The sequence below is a fragment of the Pinus tabuliformis genome, chromosome 3_2 (genome assembly GCF_031772625.1).
Source record: "Pinus tabuliformis cultivar Carrire ecotype Pingquan chromosome 3_2, CPIR1, whole genome shotgun sequence".
NCBI lineage: Eukaryota > Viridiplantae > Streptophyta > Pinopsida > Pinales > Pinaceae > Pinus > Pinus tabuliformis.
The window spans coordinates 303,936,644-303,961,229 of NC_142302.1; positions in this window are offsets into that span (position 1 = coordinate 303,936,644).

The following is a 24,586-nucleotide window of genomic DNA, read 5'->3' on the forward strand; positions in this document are numbered from 1 at the left end:
ATAGGTTAAGGCTCCATTTTGAACATTTCATTTTTTGCAATTAGTTTAGGATTTGACTTCAATACATGCACTCCATTACCTCATGACAACAAAGGAAGGACACATTGTATGTTGCACATATAGTTTTGATACCTCTTAAGTTTGTACGAACCCCAGGTTGATATTTAAAGTCAATAGCCTTGGGCGTTGCATCATTCTTGTTTGCAATACCAAGGCTCATCAATTTTTTAACAAGCTTGACACAAGAAATTTTTTTTTTATCAGGGAACCTTGTTTCATTTTTTAACGAGATTGACACAAGAAAAAGAACTATAAAACTGACACTATTTACCTTGATCATGGCTACCTAGAGTTCAAGGCTCTAGAAGGAATACACATTAAGGGCTTCGTCATGGCTTCCAAGAGGTTTTCATAGGATGAAAGAAAAATTCTCTGGAAGATATCGATGAATCCAATAAGTGTAGGAAGATTAGGCTCCAATACTTCTAGTAAATAATTTACCATATCACCTACTGGATCTAGGTTAAAAGAAGTGGAGCAAACAGTGAGAGGCTCTTCTCCATCAGTAGGTGTAGGCATGGAATAGGTTTCCGCATAATTAACCTATGGCGAGAGGGATACCACTTGCATATTATGAACTTTTAAGGAAGTTGGATGGTTGGCATTCAAATCAGTACCAACGAATGAAAGTTGGTCAATAGTCACAATTTTTCCATCATACATGAAATACATCACTTGAAAAAGTGTTGACATGACAACTTTCATGGCATAAATATAGTCTCTCCCAAGGAGAAAATTGAAATCCAAGGGACCTTGGACTACCATAACATCAATATATATAGTTTTTCCTTCTAAGGTAATGGGTAGTTGAGGAAGGATCCCTAAAGGTTGAATGGTTCTTTTGTTAAGAGCCAACAGATTCTGAGTAACAGATAGAAGTTCTGGAGAAGCAAAATCTTGCCAAGAAATTGAAGATAGAATGTTATCAAAAGTGACCTAATCTATAAAAGTGTGAAAGGTGTTTTGGTTTCCCTCAATAGAGTTTCCAAGTTGTTTTGTGGATAAATTTATTTTGTAGACAAAAGAAATCTCCCTAGAACTAGTCACTTAGTCTAGAAAAAACCAAGACAAAATTGCATTTTTTTCCTTAGATATGTTTGAAATATGGGAAGAATATCTACTTGGAATCGAATGCAAGATTCTATAAGTGGAACCTACAAATCATCCAGAATAAGCAAGAGAACCAAAACATATAAAATAGCATATACAAATATATGAAGTCAAGTATTCATGTTCTACATATGCATAAATGAGACATAATGTATAGGAGAAACAATGCATTTTCGTATTAATAAGGATAGGAAAAGATTACAACCCTTGTAGGTATTTACCTTGTAGATCTTTCCAAACTATCTTGTTCTTCCTTTTCCACAATAGTAAGACTTCAATCGCATCTAAAACACATGGATGGATTATGGACCTCTAGACAAAAACGAGAAGCATAAAGGCATAATTAAGAGTCTCTAAAAGCCAACCCAGACTCTATGGGAGGTAATGCTTTTATAGGGTCAAATAGGTGGTTTGGGATTCAACATTCTAGCCTAGATTAGATACACATTAGAGGGAGGTAAGTTCTAGGAGATAAGAGATAATACCTCAATAATAGGAGTTCGGTATCTGAGCCAAGAGTAAATAATTAAAACCACTTTCAAAGCTTCTATAGAGAGAAACTTCATTTTTTTTTACTCATTTTGAGCTATCATCACACTTTTTGTAAAAGAAACATGTGATGACTAGCACAGGTCGAATGTATGTAGACTATGCCATCGCAGTTTTTCTTAAATACAAGTGCGCTAATCCACAAAATTAGGTTTTTTAGCCAATGTAATATAGGATTCTTGTAACTTCTGGAAAGATAATGTTTTTGGACTTGTAGGGGATGATTGCAAAGTGCTAATGGATGATGATATATTTGGGTTTAGGAACATTTGTTTGGATGCGAAAAAATGACCTGTAACACATGGGTCTACAAATGGCTCAAGATCAAGTCAATGCTCCATCAATGAGGGTTACAATATTACACATTCCCTCCCATGTCTCCCTAGAAAAGACATAACCTCGTCTGGGCCCTGGATCAACTACCAAGTGTCAGGTGCAATGTGTGGTCAGTTGGGAAACATGGTCCAAGTGCATCATCATCTTTGTATAATTAGGGAACGAACAAGTAAATAGTGGTGTTGAAGAAGCCCATGCTGTGGAAATCAATGCTCTGCATGGTTGAAGACCCATGGCTCTCAATGTTGACACTACAAATTCCATTATGACCCTCTAGAGGGCTTGGATCTCGTATAGGGAGGCCAATTTCAAGATGAAAACCGACCTGTAATATTGTATAAGATTCAATGCATCTATTCACCTTCAAATACAATAATCCATTAATGCAAATGAGTAAATAAGCTTGCTAATTAGGGGCAAAAGTGGACACATTCATAGTGAATTTCCCTTCCAAATTTTAGGATTTGAACATGTATTGGTGTTACCTTCCTCGGTAGGAGTGGTTAATGAAGGAACTTGTTAGGTTGTTTCAAGCACTAAGGGAATGACAGTTCCATGGTACATCCATCAAATGGTAGGTTTCATGCAAAATAGTGATAGAATTGAGTGGGGGGGGAAGGGAAGGCTCCAAGCAACATGCCATGGTACAAGGGTAGTTGTGATGAAGGAGGTCCACCCCTTGGGTGTATTAATAAGGAGGGATTAATAATGCTACATGATTTACCCTGACCTTTGTTTTTACACGATTCTTCATTTTTCTTTTTCCTTTTATTGGTTTTTATTTTTATTATTGCTCTGGGCTCAAGGGGATGAGAGCATGATGTGTAAGATGTAGGAGTGATTACCCCCTTAATTTGGGGTAGTTCATCACCCACCAGGGGCTGGGACATTCATGGGTTCATTAATGATGCAAGGGGGGAACTCATAGATGCTCTAAGAAACAAGGTGATGCCCATAATGATAAGGGTTCTTAAAGCTCATGTTTGGTTTTTGCCCACGAGCTAAATTTTATTGTCCCAACTAAATTTTCCATTTTGTGGTACATTTCCTGTTATATGTGGCCATATTATGCTTTTATCTTTCCTTTTAGCTACATAAACCTCTGGGGAATCATTCTTAGGCCCAACCAAAGGTGTGGACAAGGGGAAGGGGAGGCTAACACCTTGTGGAACCAATGGAAAAATGTGGACCCAGATGGGGAAAATTTGAAAATAGTTTGTAATGAGCAGAGGGGAGTGAGATATATGGTATTGGCACGCACGACCATGCAACCAAAATTAGGGTTTTCCTTGTAGTGCCACTCCTATATCTAGTAGCCAATAAAGGAGATCCCATAAGGCTAGGATATATGATTATACCCTCAGTTGAGGTAAGGGAACAAGATTACAGTCAAATCCCTTTCTTTCCTCCAAATCCCCCTTGTAATCCATTCCCAAGTGTGTCTAAGGAAAGAAAGAATAAAAACCCAATTACATAATGAAAATTCATACCTTCAGGATTAGATAGCCCACCTTCAAACATATGATCATGAAAAATGAGTGAAGGCACACAATGGTTGGCTCAGGTGGTGGATAATAATAGCATGTCAAGCTATTAGGTGGTTGCAAGGGGCTATTGGTTTTTGGCTGAAGATAAATCTAGGATAAAATTTCTCCCACAAGGGTCACTCATAGGTGGTGGGTAACATCTAGCTCCAATTGGGACATGAGCTCTCAGTAAATTTCATGAACAATGTACTCAAACAACGATCATGAAAACACCATCAATCTCTTGGGACCACAGACCAATTACCTGCACATTATAGACAAAGCAAATGGGAGAAACGTGTGTTCAAGGTGTACTTTGATCAACCATACTTTGTTAGCCAATATAACCATACAAGAAATAAAATCTACTCTAAAGTGAAAATGTAATCTAAATGCACCTAATCTAGCATAAGAACATAACATGATATTAATTTTCTAAAGTGAAAATCAATATGAAATGCATCCTAATCTAATGTGAATGTTACATTATGTAAGTGCTAAGTGTAATCATAGAGCCAACACAACCACTATATCATCCAAACAATATGAGAACACATGTCCTGATTATTACTCATGCAAAAAATCCAACAGAAATGATAGAAAGAATCATATGTGGGATCACAAGGGTGAGAGGTGGGAAAATATGATATCCATAATCTATAGAAGGGATTGTTACACAACATTTTGTCACTGTCCTTGTACTCCCCGTTCCATGATCCTAGAGGACCTCTACAGTGAACCTTATGTAAGGACTCGGGACACCACATATCTCGACAATGGTATGATATTGTCCACTTTGGGCCTATGCCCTCATGGATTTGCTTTTGGACTTACCCCAAAAGGCCTCATACCAATTGTTGGAGAGGAAAATCCCCTCTACGGATAGAGGCGATCCCTACTAGCCCAGAGTGGGTCTAGCAACAATCAGTCAATGCTACTATGCAAGTTCCTAATTGCAATTAAAAGATAGGCAAAGAACACCTACTTGGATTCCAGCGCTGTTGTTTGATGAAGAGATGCCACCTTCGCTCCTTCGCTCTGGCTGGTCACGATCCTCCGCGATCTCCGCGAATAGATACCTGCACACACGAAGAGAAAACAAACACAAGCGTGAAATCTAATAAAAGCAACCATACATCAGTCAGAAAGGATGTAATTCACATTAACCATTGCAGAGACAAATGAGAATGGAACAATAATAGTAGTCATCTATTATTAATCAATAACAGAGAAGAGTACAACCAAGTGTTCTGACGTTGATATCCTTCTCAGGAGGGGCCAGTCAGTAAGTCTCTTAAGCATTCACCTTTGGAAATGATTCTCCCAAGACAAGAAACTCTCTCTCTCACACAAGCAACACAACACAACCTTCCCTAAGCTATCAAAAACTTCCACACTTATCACACCAACTACCTATAGTAGCAGCAATCTGAGCACTATAAGCTCCACACAATCCAAGCATTTCCAAACTAGCTACTCATGGTAATGGTAGAGGTTTATATAGGAGAAGGAATCTCCTTAAATGGTGGAAGGATGAGCTTATCTTCAAGGGAAGCAGTTGCAAAGGGTCGAACAGACATGCCATAGAAGGGAGGCGATACTCACAAGGCCAACAACCAAGTCTGGAGTTATCTGGAAGGCTGGCTGTTGGAACAAATTCACCCAAACTGGATTAGCGCGGGTGCATAACTGGTCTGGCGCGCTGACGTCGCAAGGAAATAACAGTCAAGTTGTTGTCAGCGCGGGTTGATACAAACAGAGGCTGCGCTGGTCATGAAATTCGATCAGCACGGAAAAGTCGTGTACTTCCGCGCCGGCAGCGCACGCGGTCTGTTATGAAGCGCCAGTCATCGCGGGTATTTTGAAAACAGACGCGCTGATGAGGAAAACTTTAGAAAAGTGGGTTTTTAGCCAGTTCAGAAGGCATGAACTTGTTTATTGTGAATTCCTGACACAGTAGGGTGACTGACAGGGAGACAGTGACAAATTACTGTGTAACAGATGCCCCCTAAAGCATGAAGACCGAGAGAGCGGGAGGGGTGAAATGCTTTACAAAACTTGCCGAACTGGAACACCACCAGGAAGGACCGAATATCTCTGATAATCAAGTACATGCAGTCTAGGCATGGGCGCAGCCATCCGAAAGACGTGCGAAAGGTCTGTGGAATGGACGCAGCCACCCAGCTAAAGAGACCAGAATAATGATAAGGTATGGTCGCAACCATCCATGAAGACTCAGGTATGGGCGCAACCATCCATCAATGAGTCATGTAATGATCATCCACAAAATTGCAGCCTGGACCGTAACAGACAGAGATCCAGGGTCTTGTGCTCCGTCCCGACCCGAACAAAGTACAAGTCCAAGCATGTGAATGCATGAGCTGAAGGCGAACATGCATGAACATCGTCTGATTACCAGTCAATGATGAAAACTGTTAACAGACGCGAGAGGTACCACCAATAATGACAATGGTCCTCAAGGTACTATAGGTACAATCTGCGGTGTGTGAATCAATGAGCTGGTGTCGAACACCCGCAGAATCATCCGATCGGAGGCCAATGGTGAAAACCTCACGTCGAACACGAAGAACCTACCATTGAGGCATGCAGGTTCCAAGGCACCTGAAGGGAGTCTCTAAGTCACCTTCCTAGATAATGAGTTGAAGTCGACAGGAAGTGACCTTGATCGAAGGTGGGCCATAATGTTTCCCACATCATCGACACGAGACAGAGGTAAAATGATTTGTGTGAGATAGCAGATGAGGTTGTATTATTGCAGAGGTCAACTTCTCTTGAACATATTGGCAGCACGACAATGGATTTGGCAGTATTTGACATCAAATGAGCAGAGGGTATGATGACGAGGCAATGAGCAAATGAGAGGTCAAATAGGATAACCTGCACCCACGGAGGTCAGTTGTGAAACAAAATGAGAAATTCCCACCCGACACGAATGCAGACCAGTGCCATGTTCAAGAGCGACATACTGCCGACACGACAATTACAGTTCCATTTTCCCCACCATTTCTGGCAGGTACCCCGATTATTTTTGGATGACAAGCTTGACGGGGATAGCATATGCTTGGAGAGTGTCATTTCGATGATGCCCGATGTCATCAAGTGTTTAACGAGCCTGACAAAGGAAAAACTCTGCGTCTTTTCTTGTTTAGAGAGTTTGAAAAGACAGCGGAAAAGGAAACTCCAGGGGGGTCCTTTTTCGTAAAGTTGTGTCTCTCGAGCCCGAAAAAGTATAAAACAATGCTCGAAAGAACCGCCCGACCATTACGATCGAGGAGTAATTTTCGTAAATAGTGCCTTCGACCCGAAAAAGTAAAAAAGCGGTCGGAAACACGTCGTTTTAGAGCCAATAACGAGTGTGAAACGACAAACACCCGGCAATCTTTTTAAGTTAAACGGTCGAAAAAGAGCTTAAAACGACCGCCTCTCGTTCCTTTTAACGAGTCGAAAGGAAGCTCGGCAATCTTTTCTTGATTCATGTCAGAAAAGAGCTCAAAGACGACATTTTTTGGGACCAAGTACACGAAAGACTGCTATGACCACGCCGGTTACCTGAACCTGCACAAGAACACCACCCGCATAAATCTGTTCGACATGTGTAAAAAACATATTAAAACATGCATAAAGGCATAATATAGTGACATTAGTGCTAAATCCATGGCGAAAAGATGACAAAAACCCATATGGATAAGAAATTATAGTTAATTATGAATTTTTACCATAAATAGGGGGGTAAAAGTCATTTTTTACCATTGTTACCATTTTGGGTCGTGAAGAACGTTGAGGAGCTGCAAGGTTGACGGAGCGATTTCCAACCTGTGCGGACACCATTCATCCGGCAGCTTCTTCCAGGTAGGTTCTCCTCTCCCTGCGTTTCATTTTGATCCTTTTTTATAGCAATTCCATGGTGGAATTTGGCCATTTGGGCAAATTCTTTGAGCGTTGGTGCGCTCTCGGTCAGCGCGGATTTCCCGCTCGGGTCCGCGCTGATCGATTTATTTTTACATGTACCACCTCTTGGGTCAGCGCGGAAAACACGTGTGCTTCCACGCTGACCCAAGGAAAAAACAAAGGGGCGCCATTTTCAGCACGACTGTTTTAAAAACAGTCGCGCTGGCGCGGAAAAATTTGATTTTTAAAGAAATGAACGTTCAAACTTCCACAATTAGCACTCTAATGTTTTTTCATGGTCTTGCAGGGCAAAATGTCTTTTGTTTGGCAAGAGAGATCTCACGATGATGAGGATATAGCCGCCTATGCACTTGCCGAATGCCGGAATGCAATGCGGGCGTGCGGATTCTTGAAATTATTCCTGACTCCGCGCCTGAGGGTGCAACCTGACTTACTGGAGTTCCTAACCAGAGCTTGGAACCCAGTAGATGGAAAATTCACAATCTGTGGTCAGGATATCAAGTTTGACTCCACGGACATCTACTTTTTGACTGGATTGTCACGCCGGGGTCAGATGCCCATCCTGGAGGGGCAGCGACCCAGCGGTGAGACTCTAGACCAGCTGATGGCTCGAGTATGCCCAGGAGCCGTCAAAACACGGAGCGGGAAGGTGGGTATCCCGACAGTACGAGACATGCCTCTTCGCACTATACTCTTCCTAGTGACACGGGCAGCGGGTTCTTTGGCCAATCATGAGGCCTCGAAGAACCAACTACTACTAGCTTTGGAGTGCCTACAGCCCACTATTTTCAACTGGGCGACAGCTGTGACCACCAGCATGAAGAGGCAACTAAACAACTGCCGTCGTGGAGAGGCGAAGCAGTTTGCGTACGGGTCGCTTCTCCTTCCGCTCATGCTGGAGCGGGTGTCGGCTCTACAGTTACAGATGATGGCTATGGATCCACCTAGAGGTCCCCGAGAGACGAGGGCCAGCCGATGGGCCCGCGTCATGCCACGTGGAGGTGGAGGCCGCCCAGTATCTTGGGGAGTGTATTTCAGAGAGTGGATGGATCGCCAGGTTGTCATCGTGGAGGACTGGCCATATGCTGGTATGGACTTCTGCAATGATCCTGACATGCCACTGCCCGCAGGAGAGCATTGGGACGATGGAGGTATGACACTTGATCTCTTTTCAATATTTTTTGATGTTTTTTGATTTTTCATGTACATGTCTTAATAAATGTCACTGTATGCAGATGTGGGACCCGTGAGACCCATTGGCCTAGCCCCAATGGCATGGAGAGAGGGGCAAGGAGCTGGGGCCCTGGCCTTAGTTCCTCCAGGAGTGGATACGTCGGAGACTGTGGCTCGCAACCTTGAGGGTTTGCTGGAGGGAGTGCCAGATTACTAGGGGGTCGAGGAGGTCCCTATAGAGCATCAGATCCACACAGTGGGGGTGGCACCCAGGATGCACCGCCTTTTGAGGCGGGTGGCACGAGCAGCAGTATGTTACAGAGAGCATAACCCAGCACAGTAGTCGCCTAGGTTTACTTCCACTGATGTTTTGAGAGACATATATCTCGGATGTATTGAGGACCATGACTCTATTTTTGACATATACACTTATTTTTGAGCGCCTCAGTGCACCACACGATATATATATATATATATATATATACATACCGATTTTTGGATGGATCTTGTTACATGTGATGCTGTTTTGTTCACGCCATGCAAATGTTCAGTACAAATGTAATCTTATGTATGAATTGCATAACACATGACCCATGTATTTTAATTTTTTAAATGCAAGCTTAAAAGCACACATGACACGCATGCAAACTATGCTTGGAAAATATCTTATTTACATATGCTTTACCCTATGGTCTTTATTATGCTTTCTACGTTTTCTTGTATGATGGCTATCTATTTCGCAAATGTCTGTCTAACACATGATTTTCCAATGCATCAGTCAACGTGTTTAATCGTCTCAGAATATGTTGATATGTGATAAAGTCAAAATTCCTTTCTAACAATCTGACACGTAGATACAACCTTAGGATGCGTTGGTCTCTGACGGAATATCGCCCGTTGAGTTGATGGACGACAAGCTGGGAGTCCAGGTTTACCATCATTGCACGAATGCCGAGATCAACTGCTTCGGCTAGTAGCTCAATTACGGCACTGTATTCGGCAACATTATTAGTGGTACGACCGAGGCAGACTCCTTTAAGATCTAGCAACTCTCCGTGAGGATCATAGATTGCCCACACCGTAGAGGACAAATTGCAAGTACTACGGCAGGCGCCATCAGCGAAACCAACATAAGGTGCACTAGACATCTACACAAGAAGGAGAAAACACAATAAGAGGCAAACACGCCTTCACACCAAAGCAAAACATGAAATCATGCACACAAAACACACTAAACATGCGTATGTACAAACTGGGTGCATGAAATCATGCATAATATTTCTTCAAATAAAGCCCATTGCGGGGCTTGTCAAGAGGATTTCCTTCGTAATCAATCAACTCATATGCGCCCTTTTGTAAAACTCTCTTCACGATATAGGGACCTAGCCACATGGATTCGAGTTTTCCTGCCCCCAGCTTATCTTTAGCTTGATCATAGAGCAGTAATAGATCTCCCTCAATGAAGGAACGAGGCTGAATATTATGGTCAAAGTGAGCCTTGACTCTCTTCTTTTGCGCTTCGATAGCCAGAGAAGCTAAACGACGGGTCTCGTCTAACCATTCTAGGTAAAGAAGCCGTTCCTCCACCGGAGTGGTGTTGGGAAGCAACTCGACAGCTAATTTCAACGAAGGAATCTCACACTCGATGGGAAGGGTGGCCTCCAGTCCGTAAACCAACTGAAACGGAGTGAAACTAGTGGTGTCCTTCACAGAAGTCCGGTAGGCCCACAAGGAAGGGAACATCATCAGATGCCAATTAGACTTGTGCGTATTGACGGTGCGCTGAAGCATAGTGATCAAAACTTTGTTCACGGCCTCGACTTGACCGTTGGATTGTGGATAGTACGGTGTCGAACTATCTTGACGCAAGCCTAGTTGGGTCGTTAGTTCCGTCATCATGTGATTATGGAAATGCTTTCCGTGATCCGTGACGATAGCCTGAGGGACTCCGAAACGAGTAATAAAACTTTGTTCACGGCCTCGACTTGACCGTTGGATTGTGGATAGTACGGTGTCGAACTATCTTGACGCAAGCCTAGTTGGGTCGTTAGTTCCGTCATCATGTGATTACGGAAATGCTTTCCGTGATCCGTGACGATAGCCTGAGGGACTCCGAAACGAGTAATAACATGATTGAACAAAAACTGCGCCACTGTGTAACCGTCTTTGTTCAATGTAGGCATCGCTTCGGCCCACTTGGTGAAATAATCCACGGCAACGATGATATACCCATGCCCCCCGGCCGAACGAGGGTTACAGGACGTATAATCGATGCCCCATTTGGCAAATGGACCTACGGTGACAACAGGGTGCAGTGGTGCAGGAGGTGCACGCATTTTCCGGTGGTATACTTGGCATTCATGGCATGCGCGAACGGCAAGAATGCAATCTTTGAAGATAGAAGGCCAGAAGTAACCAGCACGGAGAATTTTCTGGGCGGTAGCATATCCGGACATGTGGCCGCCACAAGCACCAGAGTGGCAGTCATTCAACACTCGCTCAGCTTCCTCGAGAGTCAAACATCGGCGGAGAACAGAATCAACGCCGAGGCGGTACAGGGTATCGCCCAAAATGCGATAGGGTTGAGATTGGTGACGAATTCGCCGTCGAGCATCTTTCGACACATTGGGACGGAAGGAAGACATCTGCAAATATACGATAATGTCCCCGTACCACGGGTTGAGGGTGCTGATGAGAAACAATGTTTCATCCGGGATATGCTCCTCCGAACGAGATGGTGCAGAGTGAGATGGTAAGGAACAGAGCAGTTCAGCAAAGACCAGAGATTTCTTAGACTTGGCCGTAGTGAATTCCAAGTCGAACTCTTGGAGGATTACAATCCACTTCGAGTATTTGCCCCCCAGCAGTTGACGCGACAAAATGTAGGTCATGGGGTTGCAGTCAAAGATCACGGTCGTTGTGCGCAACAGGATATAATGCCAGAATCGTTGGACGGCGTAGACAGCTGCCAATGCCAACTTCTCGACATATGCGTAGCGAGTTTCCGTATCCAGAAGGTTGCGACTAAGATAATAGATAACGTGATCGGTGCCGGCATCATCATCTTGCACTAGAACCATGCCGATGGTGGTGTCAGCGGCAGCTAGATAGAGAGTGTAATCACGGTGGTAGTTCGGAGGTCTTAAGAGCGGAGCTGAGACAAGAAGGTCTTTAAGGCGCGCGAAAGACTCCTGGGCGATAGCATCCCAATGAAAGGGTGTGTCTCGCTTTAATAACCGTGTGAAACCCTTAGCCACCTCGGCATAATTCGGAATGAATCGTCTGAGAAAATTAGCTTTACCCTGCAAGCTCTGCAATTGCTGCAAAGAGGCAGGGGGAGGAAGATTCAAGATGGCCTCGACTTTGAGGGGATCCAGACGGATGCCTTCCCGGGAGACGATGAACTCGAGTACTCGGCCAGATTCTACGCAGAAGACACACTTATGCGGATTGAGTCGAATACGGTAGTGTCGACAGCGAAGAAAAATTTCGCGTAGATGTGATGGATGGTCCTGACGCTTAGCTGAATGAGCTGGGAGGTCATCCAAGTAAGGCTGTACGATGTGTCGAATATCATGAAAAGCATATGACATCGCACGCTAGAAAGTGGCACCAGCATTTTTGAGACCGAAAGGGAGCTTCTTATAGGCGAAGGTGCCCCAAGGACAAACAAAAGCTGTCTTATGCTGGTCTGCGGGGGCTATGTTGATCTGGTTATAGCCAGAGAAGCTGTCCATAAACGAATAAATCTCACTTCCTGCGCAGTCATCAATAAGCTGATCAATGAAAGGCGTAGGAAAGTTATCTTTTGGACAGGCACGATTGATATCGCGGTAGTCAACACAGACCCAGATAGTGCCCTGCTTTTTATTCACAGGGACTATATTGGACACCCACTCCGTGAGGGGGATGGCATAGATGAAACCAGCTCGAAGAAGCTTTTCGACTTCGGCCTTGATGGCTGCAGCCTTTCGAGGGTGCACTGGACGTAAGCGCTGATGAATAGGCTTAGCATCTGGATAAGTAGGTATTTCGTGCACCACAATACTAGGGTCGATGCCGGGCATTTCCTCGTAAGACCATGCGAAGACATCACGGAATTCACGAAATAAAGCAGTATAGAGTTGAACTTCCTCAGGAGTGCATGTGACTCCAATGAAAATATTCTCGACAATCCCTGGTTTGACAGAGATGTCGATAGGCTGGGTTTGCATGATGTTACCCATATTGCCCTCTGAAGACACTTGATATAGCTAAACAGGTGTTTGGAGGGGCGGAGATGGGACACATGAAGCAAACCGCTCGAGACATGTGACCATTTCCGAATGTGGAGGGAGAAATGAAGAGCGATGGTGGTGATCTGACCAAGGGAGCTCTTCGAGAGACATGGTCTCTATGATGGCCTCATCGGAGGGAAATGTTTCCTTCAGGGGATCCGAAGTGGCCTCATCACCCAGCCAAGGGAAATGATCATATGAATCGGGAACACTGCTTAGAAAAGCAGGTTCAGGAAGGGGAGCCGATGCAGTGACAATCTCGATGTAGTTGAGCTCGGCAGGACTCAACGGCATCATATCACCCCAAGAGTCTTCCTGATTCAAGGGAGGAAGAACCCATGGATTAGAACGTACTGAAATCATGTTAATAGGGGCGAGATTCGGAGGTGGGAGGGGAAAGACTCCCATTAAGGAGGGATCTTTGAACAGTCCGGCACCCACACTCACTAATGACTTGGAGGTATGCTCCACGAACGGCACATTACCTTCAGAAGAAGAAGCAAAAAAGGACAGCTGGTCCACCATGACGATCTTCCCCTGATGAGGGAAGCGAACGACACGGAACAAGGAGGAAGCCACGGCTTGCATGGCGTATGTCCAGCTTCGTCCAAGGAGGAGGTTGTAAGTGAGATTAGCGTCAACAACTTCAACCTCTACCTCTACAGTCTTCCCTTCTAAAGAGATAGGCAATCGTGGGAGGATACCATATGGACGAGATTCTCTTCCATCGAAAGCTTCCAGGGTCGTAGGAGACTGGCTCAAAGCAGGAGAACCAATAGCCTTCCAGCAAGCAACAGACATGATGCAGGTTGAGGCACCCTCATCAATGACTGTACGATGAATCATTTTGCCATTGATGATGACCTGTATAAGGAAAGCCACTTGGTGAGGCAGTCTCTGTGTGAAACCCTCGAGATCAAAAGAAATTAAATCTGAATCTGCCGGGTCGATGCCACCAATAGCTGATAGCAAGGACTTCCTCTGGGAGGGGCAGCTCTGGAGGACTTCTAACGCGGACATAGCAGACGGAGCCTGAGCTAGGTCCTCGACAATGCTATAGTGCTGGGCAGCACGAGCATTGGGGTTATAAGATGACTTCTTGAGTACACCTTTGGGAGGGGGTCGGGGGATCGTCTCGGTGCTGGGCCGTTCAATGTGAAGGGGACCAGAACTGGATGGAGGAGCACTGGAGGGAACCTCCGGCTCTTTCCTGGCTTGAGATGGATAATCTTTCGCTCGAGTTGAAACATGGATGGGAATCGTTCCAGCCATGAACACTTGAGAACCGAACGAGGAAGAGGATTGAGATGGATCTGCCACCATTTGGGTCTGCTGGGAAGGGAAAGGCTCTTTAAGCATAGCAGGAGGCCCCGGAGCACCTTTCAAAAGTCGACTAACTTCGGACCGCCTCGGGCAATCCTTGGTATAGTGATCCTCATCGTAGATGAGACAAGGATACTTGGGTTTTCGCTTAGCTCCTTCCTCGGAGGGAGGTTTAGGGGGATCCTGCTTGGGCTGTCCAGATTTATCTTTAACTTTCCCTTTCTTTTTCCCTTTTGAGGATTTGTCCGCCACGGTGGACTGAACGACGTTTACCTCGGAGGTACTCCCAGAAATTGATTGGCCCTGAGAAGCATTTTCGTTAGAGGCGTTCTGTTTCTGCTTCCCAGGGTTCGCGGCCGATTTCTTTGATGACGAATTCACAGAACCAATGACTCCATCAACAGAAGGTTTTGGCGGAGCCTTGGGCTGCCCAGGCCTCGGAGCATCTGGCAAATACTCATACAAAGTACCCGACTGAGAGTACACTAAGTCGAGGTACTGAGCTCGCGCGATTGCTTGCTCTTTAGTTACACGCGCTCCCATTGCGATGTCTTTTGCAATCTTAGGGACAAAGGAAGTCGTGAACCAATCGGTCAGGAGTTGATCAGGAATCCAAAATTTGATCAGGCGACGACGCCTTCTCCATTCATGTATATGATCAGAGATGTGCGTAGCCGTATCCTGTTTGAGAGACGTGAGGAGATGTGTCCCAGTCTCGTACCGAATGGGCAACTGAAAATGAGTCAAAAAGGCCATAGCCAACGAGTTGAAATCTTGAAACATGTCGCGATTCAGCTCGATGTACCACTTAGCAGCTGAACCAGTGAGAGTTCTCTGAAAGAGGCGGAGCCGGATAGAATCATCAAGCCATGAGTTCGATGAACACCAAAGGTGGTAAGTCATTACATGGGCTTGAGGATCTTCGCCAGCTTTGCCATCAAATTTCGGACAATCGCCTGGTATTTTGGTTGGAACTGGTGGCCAATATGGATTATGCAAAATAGGGTCATTTGTTAACTTGGACACATCAGGCAGTTCCAACGTCGCTAAGAACGGTAACTGAGGGTTAAAGGACATTTGTGGCTACGGATTCGAAGCAGCATTAGGGTTCCAACCAGGTGGTGGTTGCCCCCATGGGCTCTGTCCGGATGGACCCAGCCCGAAAGGGCCTGGCGCATAGGGACCTTTCCCATAGGAGTTCTGTCCATACGGATTCTGGCCATATGCAGACAGTTGTCCCTGTGTCTGCCCCCCAGCTCCCCATGTATTAGCAACTTGCCCTACAGGTGCAACATACTGATAATTTTGGTAAGGAGTGACCTGTGGTTGTTGATAATTTTGATAAGGAGCAAACTGAGTTTGCCCCTGGGGTTGCTGGTAGCCATATGACTGCTGGGCCCCATACTGAGCCTGATAAGGAGGCTGCATCTAGTAAGAAGGTTGAGGTTGTGGCCCACCTTGCATTTGATAACCCATTTGAGTTTGAGGCCCAGAATAATGTCCTTGAACCGGCTGGGCTTGGATCATCTGGCCCGAAGGTTGACTTGGTTGGGTTTGGGATGGACCTGCCTGCCTAGAAGGATGAACTTGCTGGGTGCCAGGTTGTCCGTGAACCACCAAGGGTTGTCCTTGCGGAACAGATGGCTGAGCCGGCTGGATAGCTGGTTGACCCTGAGGTTGGCCAGCTTGTCCAGATGGATGATTAGGGCGGACAGCGGGTTGGCCTTGCTGCATAGAAGGTTGGCCCGTCTGCCCCCCAGGGTGCACAGACTGAGCAGAGGGCTGGCCTTGCTGTATAGCAGGCTGCCCCCCTGGGTGCATAGGCTGAGCAGCGGGTTGGCCTTGCTGTATAGCAGGCTGCCCCCCTTGCCCAGAAGGATGCATGGATTGAGCAGTGGGTTGACCCTGTTGAACGTAGGGTTGCCATGCTTGCCCAGAAAGATGACCAGACTGGGCAGTAGGTTGGCCCTGCTGTAAGTAGGGTTGCCCCCCCTGCCCAAGAGGATATCCCTGCTGGACTGCTGGTTGACCTTGAGGAGTGTAAATTTGCCCAGCTTGTCCAGATGGGTACCCCTGCTGGAAACCAGGTTGGCCTTGTTGGATGTAAGGCTGCCCTGGTTGTCCAGTTGGGTAACCTTGCTGGGTACCAGGTTTCCCTGGGTATCCAGAAGGTTGACTCTGATAGGAAAACAACGGACCACCAACGGCCGAGGGTTGTCCCGGGTAGGGTTGTCCCTGCGGGCCCCCAGATTGTCCTGGGTAAGGTGGGCCATAAAGTGGTTGCCCTTGAGGGGTTTGCACATAAGGCGGCTGGCCTTGATTTGGCGGTCCTTGAGGTTGTCCAGGAATTGCCCGGTGCCCTCGGAAAGTATGAGTAACGGGATCATAAGAAACGTCCAACGGTGTCGAGACTTCAACAAAAGGTTGACGAGGCAGGGATTGAACGTGCTCGAGATACTGACCGTTAGCATCATAATAAAAGAGTGGACCTTGGTAATCTGGGTCCACAATGGGCTGCCCATGGGCATCATACGACCCTGCTCCTGGAACACCACCAGAAGAGGGTTGAGGACTCTGCGTAGGATCAACGACTCCAGATGAAAACTCCTGGCTAGCCCTGACTGTGAGAAGGACCAGCACCAACGTTCATAGACGAAGACGCTGATACGGCACTAACGACCGGAGTCGAGTGCGCTACACAAACGGTCGGATTGGTAGGAACTGAGGTAACAAGCGTATTAAGACCTGAGGTAACAGGCGTATTGAGAGGTCACGAAATAAAGGGCCCCGTGGTGGCAATAAGACTAGGATCCCATATAGTCGTAGAAGTAGTTCTAGCAGCTATCCTATCCCTCACTGACTGATATCGTGGAGGGAGTGGAGAGGTAGCTGGGATTGGAGTTTCAATATCTGTCACCACGGGTGTCTCACCTGTGCTGGGAGATGTCTCATCCATGTGGGAAGTGGACATCGGAGACGACATACCAGAAGGAGTTCGAGGGGTATAGTCGCTGTCAGGCTCCCAGATAGGATTCCAATCTTCTATGTAATCTCCGTCGCCCGGGGCACGTACGTTGATAGGCTGGATACTTGGAACAACGGGAAGAGTATCGCTTACAACTGGTACCTCAGGAGCAACAGAAGATGGAGAACCTTGATCACTCGGACCGGGAGCTGACGGGTCAGCCAGGATGACAAGACCCCTTAGAAAACCTAAAGAAAACTAACGATAAAAACCCTACTCAAGCTAACGCACACAAGATCTAACCAGGTGATGTTATCGTGGCCAAATAAATTTTTAAGACACAGGAACCAAACTTGACCTTTTCATGTTTCAAGAGTCGAGAAAAGGACGAAAAGATGACTCCAGTCTCCTTCGAATGTTTAATAAGCACGAAGTGACAAGACGCTCACAGGCACGTTTTCTTTTAGGGAGTCCGAAAGGGATCAAAAGTGACTGCTCTGGAGACTCTAGGTAAAGGGTTTACCAAGCGATCCGTAAAACTGCTTATACACCTTAGCAATCGTATGAGAGCCAAGGACTTTCCGTACTGTAGTCAATCTTCCCGAATGCTGTGTTCGGTGCGTTACGGTTCACAAGGCGGCAGACTCGGCTTCCTATGGATCAAGGATAAAAGCCTAGTGGGGTCTCCCTATATATGCAACGGTACATGCGAGCACAGTCCGTGTTAGACCACTATCGAGTCACAGAAGGAGGAATCACCCAACCGTAATGTGAAACAATAGTGACTATGTTTAAAGACGCCGGAACACGTCTCTAACCTAGACCTCTAGATGTTTGCATTTAGTTCCAATGCGTTTTTAGGTTAATTCAGTTCATTTTATGGTTGATCTTTAATTTAAGTTTCGATTTCAGGCCCTATCGTGTGATCTCTCACAATTACCTAGATGCAAGCTATATGCCAAAGAACATCATTTCGTTCGATGAATTCTAACTATGAGAAGGTTAAGAGCTTTCAATCAAACAAAACAAACTCAATCAATCAAACAATCTAATTGCAGCTAATGACAAAGAAATGAGACTTTTCTTTTGAGAATGCAAATCAACAAAATGCTCTTTCCTTTGATTAACTATTGAACGAAAAAGATATTAGTTCGATTCTCTTTTCAATGACATAATGCACTTACAATGAATTTTGAGAGACAGCAACACCGAGTAAATGAAACAAAAAATCACTCAATGGAACACACAACAAGCGTGAAAAGAGCTGGTTGTGTTAGTGTCGGTCATGATGCCCTCCATCGGTGATCAAAAGCTCTTTGCATTATGCATAAGTAGGTGTCTCATCGATGTCAGTTTTGCATTCCATTAGGCATGCCATAAAACTGATGGAGGAGCTGGTCCTTGTTCCCTTCTTGGCTTTGCTGGATCAGGTCATATCAGTTAATGAACTTGTGTCACGCTTGTTTTGTTTTGTCTTGAAGTCCAAAGTCTTAGGTCTAGGGTTTCGGTCAAATGTCATTGCAAGATCATGAGTCAGAGGTCCATGGGTCCCCAGCAAGCCGGAAGGAGGTATGTAAATATGTTTCATGGATATTTTCATCAGGTACAGCTCATTTATACCTTGGATTTAAAAACCATGTTTTTAAAGCCAAGGTCATGTCAATTTTGCAAAAAATAAGGAAATTTTCAAAATTCTTCAAAATGCCGGCAATAACCCTGGTCTCCTCACTAGAGTCCATCAGATGGTCAACCTGCAAAAAGAACGGAGTTAAAGCACCCAAAAAGTCAAATTCAGGACAAAGCAAACTCAAAACAGTGTTAAAGAGAATGTCAAAACAAAACATTAGAAAGTGGGTTTGGTAAGTAAATTTTTTCAAATTGGGCTTATAAAGAGTCAAATTCCCTCTAAAACACCCTCATTGTGCATCTAAGAGCTTGCAAAGAAGAGTGAGAGGGCGAAGAAGGCGAAAGGAGGCGAATTGCAGAGAATTTGGGTCATTTTCAGGTGCGCGACCACTCAGGAGCTGTGCGCGACCAGTTGGGCAGTGCGCGACCAGTCAGCAGCTCCTCCGCAGTGTTAATTCCTAACGGGCGCGACCAGTCAGGCTGTGCGCGACCAGTCAAAGCCCGTGCGCGACTAGTCAGCCTGTCACTCACAGAACCACTTCAAATTTTCTCAAATCGCCCTCTTGCTTGCTAAATTGATCGAGAGGCTGTTAGAGAAGGCAAACGAGGACAAGAGGTTGCTACGGAACATGAAGAATCACTATTGGGCGAGGATGCATGTTTGCAAGGCGAAAATGAAGATGTTCCAAAGGAGGTTGTCCGAGGCCCGTAAGAGGAAGAAGAAGACCAACCCGCTCCGTATCTTGGCTGAGGCCTCTCTCACTCACCATGATACTCATTAGCATCCTCCTAGCAGCAAACTCAAGAAATTTTGAGAGTTTTGAGGCAGTTTTGGCATTTTTGGGAATTTTACAGGTTTTGGCCATTTGACTGGTCTCACCCCGCGCGCGACCATACATGGGGGCAACTCAGAACGGGGAAAACTTTGCATTTTTGGAATTTTCATGCAAAAATACACTTGCCTATGGATGGGTTTCAGATTTTATGGAGATTTGGGCTTCCAAAAGCTCAAAATACATGCAAATTTTGACTTTCTGCCCCTATTTTGAGTTGCAGAAAGCTGTCTTGGGAGAAATGACTTTTGAGGGGTCAAATCAACTCCAAATTCAGAAATTCCAGTGGTGTTGGAAAGTAGACTCGCATACCTTTCCAACGAGCTATCTTGCACCTGATTTGGACACCAGGAAGGCCCTCAAACAGAGCTGTGAATGTGCGCGACCAGTCAGAGTGATGTGCGCGACCAGTCAGGGAAATTTGCCTGTTTTGACCAGTTCGGCCAGCAAAACACTGTTTTCATCTTGGTTGACTTTTGAGGCATGTAAATGATGGATTTTTGTGTAATTTTCATGGCATTTAGATGCTTTTACTCTCCTTCATCACTTCTAGAAGATTCTTTGATGTAAATGGTAAATATTTAATGCATGGATAGGTTCCCTAAGTTTTAGAGGCAAGTTGTTTTGACTGCCTATTATCTAGTGCTCAGTTTAGAATTAGTTGAAACAGCTCCTAGGAAGCTGAGCTCGACCCCTAGAGGTGGGGAAAGGAGTTAGATCATCTATATTATGCCTTCTCTTGCTCATTTTCATGGTTGGACTCTTGAGGGAGAAGCTCCTATTGTATATTTTACTGGTATCTCTGCAATTTGAGGAAAAGGAAGACCAGGGTTTTGCAGACATCATTGGGATTCTTGTGGACTCTTGTGTTGATGGTGTGTTCTCTTATTGTAATTGTAAGTGTGTTTATGTGTTCCATCTCTTTCTTTACTGCAGCTTATTAAACAAATGAAGTGATAAAGTTTGAATTCATGCTTGCCATGCTCAGCTTTCAAATTTGTTTAATGTTTATGTTTTCCACTGTCTAGAGAGGATTCAAAGTCATTGTTTGCCCTCTTTAGCTTCTCATTTTTCTTCCTTGATCATCCATCTCAGCTAAAGGCATCAGCACAAACTCTTACCTTTCCCCAAAGACTCACCTGCAAAAACTGAGCTCAATCCCCGCACCCTGAATTGCACTCCCTCCAATTGCCACCAAAAACCCAAAAAACTTTAAATCAACCTTCCTAATTAGTTTACTAGCCTAATATCAGTGTTAACTTGTTGGTCATCTCACCCCATTGAAAATTTGCCGAGATAGACCGGAGAGAGCCTTCTCATACCCCGTAGGGCTAGCTACGAGGTGAAATGGTTTGATGTTGCCTTGAAGGTTTACCTTCCTCAGCCTAGGGTGAAATCTCAAGCGCTAACAGGTTGAACCCAAGCAATTGTAATCTATGTCTGGGCAGCGAGGAGTGACCGAAACAACCGAAGGACTGGTTCGAGGACAATCACCTAAACAACCAAGCAAAGAAAGAGAAAAGGAAGGTTTACGCAGTAGCAAAGGCAAGCAGCAACGAACTTTTGCGAACAAGTGAACAAGCGAACAAAACAAGGTTGGTCCAGTGGAAACTGGATGATGGCACTAGGTCACGGGACGCAAAAACGAAATTCGTTCGACAAGGCTTTGCAAGCAAGTGTGCAATAGTTCAAACAATGAATATCAAGTTAAAAACCAAGTAGGAAGAGCTGGAGATAGCCAAACCAACAGGCTCAGGAGGTAAAACTGAGACAAACTCAATTTTACAGGATCAGCGTGGGTAGCATTCAGCAACTGTGCGCTGAAACTAGGTCACGCGTAGCAACTTGGCGCTGTCAGCGCGGAAGGACATGGATTAAGCGCGCTGGTTCGATTTCAGAATCGTCGCGACTGTTTTACGTACAAGCGCGATGACAACAGGTTTAAAGAAATAGCTATGCGCTGTCAGCACAACTGTTTTGATATAAACCGCGCCGAGGTTAAAAAAAGAGGAAAAATCAAGCCAAGAACTCCCAAACCAAGGCCAGAACTCTTTAAACAATTCATACACCTCCCAGACTAACCCAGGAAGTCTAAAGAGCAGAGAACTAATCCCCAATCTCGAAAAGAGAGAACAATCAAATTCAAACACAAAAATGGACACAAGAGACAAAAAGCTGAACTCCCCAGTGGAGTAACCAAATTGTTGGAGAGGCAAATCCCCTCTACGGATAGAGGCGATCCCTACTAGCCCAAAGTGGGTCTAGCAACAATCAGTCAATGCTACTATGCAAGTTCCTAATTGCAATTAAAAGATAGGCAAAGAACACCTACTTGGATTCCAGCGATGTTGTTTGATGAAGAGATGCCACCTTCGCTCCTTCGCTCTGGCTGGTCACGATCCTCCGCGATCTCCGCGAATAGATACCTGCACACACGAAGAGAAAACAAACACAAGCGTGAAATCTAATAAAAGCAACCATACATCAGTCAGAAAGGACGTAATTCACATTAACCATTGCAGAGACAAATGAGAATGGAACAATAATAGTAGTCATCTATTATTAATCAATAACAGAGAAGAGTACAACCAAGTGTTCTGACGTCGATATCCTTCTCAGGAGGGGCCAGTCAGCAAGTCTCTTAAGCATTCACCTTTGGAAATGATTCTCCCAAGACAAGAAACTCTCTCTCTCACACAAGCAACACAACACAACCTTCCCTAAGCTATCAAACACTTCCACACTTATCACACCAACTACCTATAGTAGTAGCAATCTGAGCACTATAAGCTCCACACAATCCAAGCTATTCCAAACTAGCTGCTCATGGTAATGGTAGAGGTTTATATAGGAGAAGGAATCTCCTTAAATGGTGGAAGGATGAGCTTATCTTCAAGGGAAGCAGTTGCAAAGGGTCGAACAGACATGCCATAGAAGGGAGGCGATACTCACAAGGCCAACAACCAAGTCTGGAGTTATTTGGAAGGCTGGCTGTTGGAACAAATTCGCCCAAACTGGATCAGTGCGGGTGCATAACTGGTCTGGCGCGCTGACGTCGCAAGGAAATAACGGTCAAGCTGTTGTCAGCGCGGGTTGATACAAACAGAGGCTGCGCTGGTCATGAAATTCGATCAGCGCGAAAAAGTCGTGTACTTCCGCGCCGGCAGCGCACGCGGTCTGTTATGAAGCGCCAGTCATCGCGGGTATTTTGGAAACAGACGCGCTGATGAGGAAAACTTTAGAAAAGTGGGTTTTTAGCCAGTTCAGAAGGCATGAACTTGATTATTGTGAATTCCTGACACAGTAGGGTGACTGACAGGGAGACAGTGACAAATTACTGTGTAACACCAATGGAGATATTTTTCCATCCTTATATACCCATGATCCTCCCCACTTCTAGTCAGTGTGGGACTTTGGTCGTATACCCAACAATCCTCCCCTCGAACAAAGGACCATCGAGCCTCCCCTCAAATGATTATCCATCCGTCCACTCTCTACCAACCAGGATTCTCCGCTCCAATGTGTTGGAAGCACACACCTTACATGGAGCACCACCTGCCTTGAGAGATTGCTCTATCCCAGGTCAACTCCTCTTCATCGTGTTGGGACCAGGACACGTCCATGAAGAATCTGGAGCACACCGCCTATCTAACTGAGCTCATCCATGGATCCCATCGTGATATTACCAGGGCCCACCACCTTCGTTCGACACTCCGAGGATTCATCCACTTGGCTAACTTCGGAGCATGGCTCTGATACCACTTGTAAGGACTCTGGACACCACATATCTCCACAATGGTATGATATTGTCCACTTTGGGCCTAAGCCCTCATGGATTTGCTTTTGGACTTACCCCAAAAGGCCTCATACCAATGGAGATATTTGTCCATCCTTATATACCCATTATCCTCCCCACTTCTAGTCAATGTGGGACTTTGGTCGTATACCCAACACCTTACATGCTTCCCCTTCATGAAGAAACTCCCATTGTTTCCATCTTCATGAGCAGAACAATTCCCTTTTGCACCATTTCCCAAACATCTTCTGTTTTTCCCAGTTTACAAGACCGGCGCTAATGACCCTTGTCCTCCTCGCACCGATATGCAGGGATTAAAACTGTCCCTAGTGCTGACTAGAGCAACTGAGCTTTGTTTCAATCACGCCGATCCTCTTTTGGAAATTTTTTTAAATAAGGAGCCAAAGCTTCCAGCTCTAGAAGCTTCGTAACGGAAGTCTGGTAAATGGTTGGGCCAGATGGAGTCGAGGATGTCAGTTTGGGTTCCTTTCCCCTATAAGGATGGAACTACCTCAAGAGATAATATCTTCTACCATAAGAAGAGGAACCATCTCCCATCCATTCATGCTATATAAACCCTCGTTTTCCCTAAGCACAAGCTAGTGTTAATGTTGGTGTGCTAGTGCTAATTAAGTTTGGAGTAAACAACAAGCTATTCATATTTGTAGCTATCTAGTTGTGTGTGAGGGAGAAGTGTGAATTTGGTTTAGTGTGAAGACTAAAAGGAAGAGCCTTAAAACTATCATTGTTGAGGCCATGATGGAATTCTAACGGAAGTGTGTGGGAACCTAGTTTTGTCAGAGGAGAACAACAACGTCAAGACAATGGTTGTAATCTCTTCTTGATTTAATATATATGAAACTATCGATTGATTTACTACATAATGTTTCATCTCACATGTTTATGGCTTAATGCTTCTTGACCTGTTAAGTAGGTTGAATTACAATTTGTCTATTATCACGGTTGTTGTTTGCTGTTGTTTACTTGTTTCAGGTGTTCAAAGAAGGAAACGAGAGATAGATGGAGCGAGCAAGCAAGGTCATCACCAAATGGGATAAGCGTACTAAGAGGTAGGCCCTCTT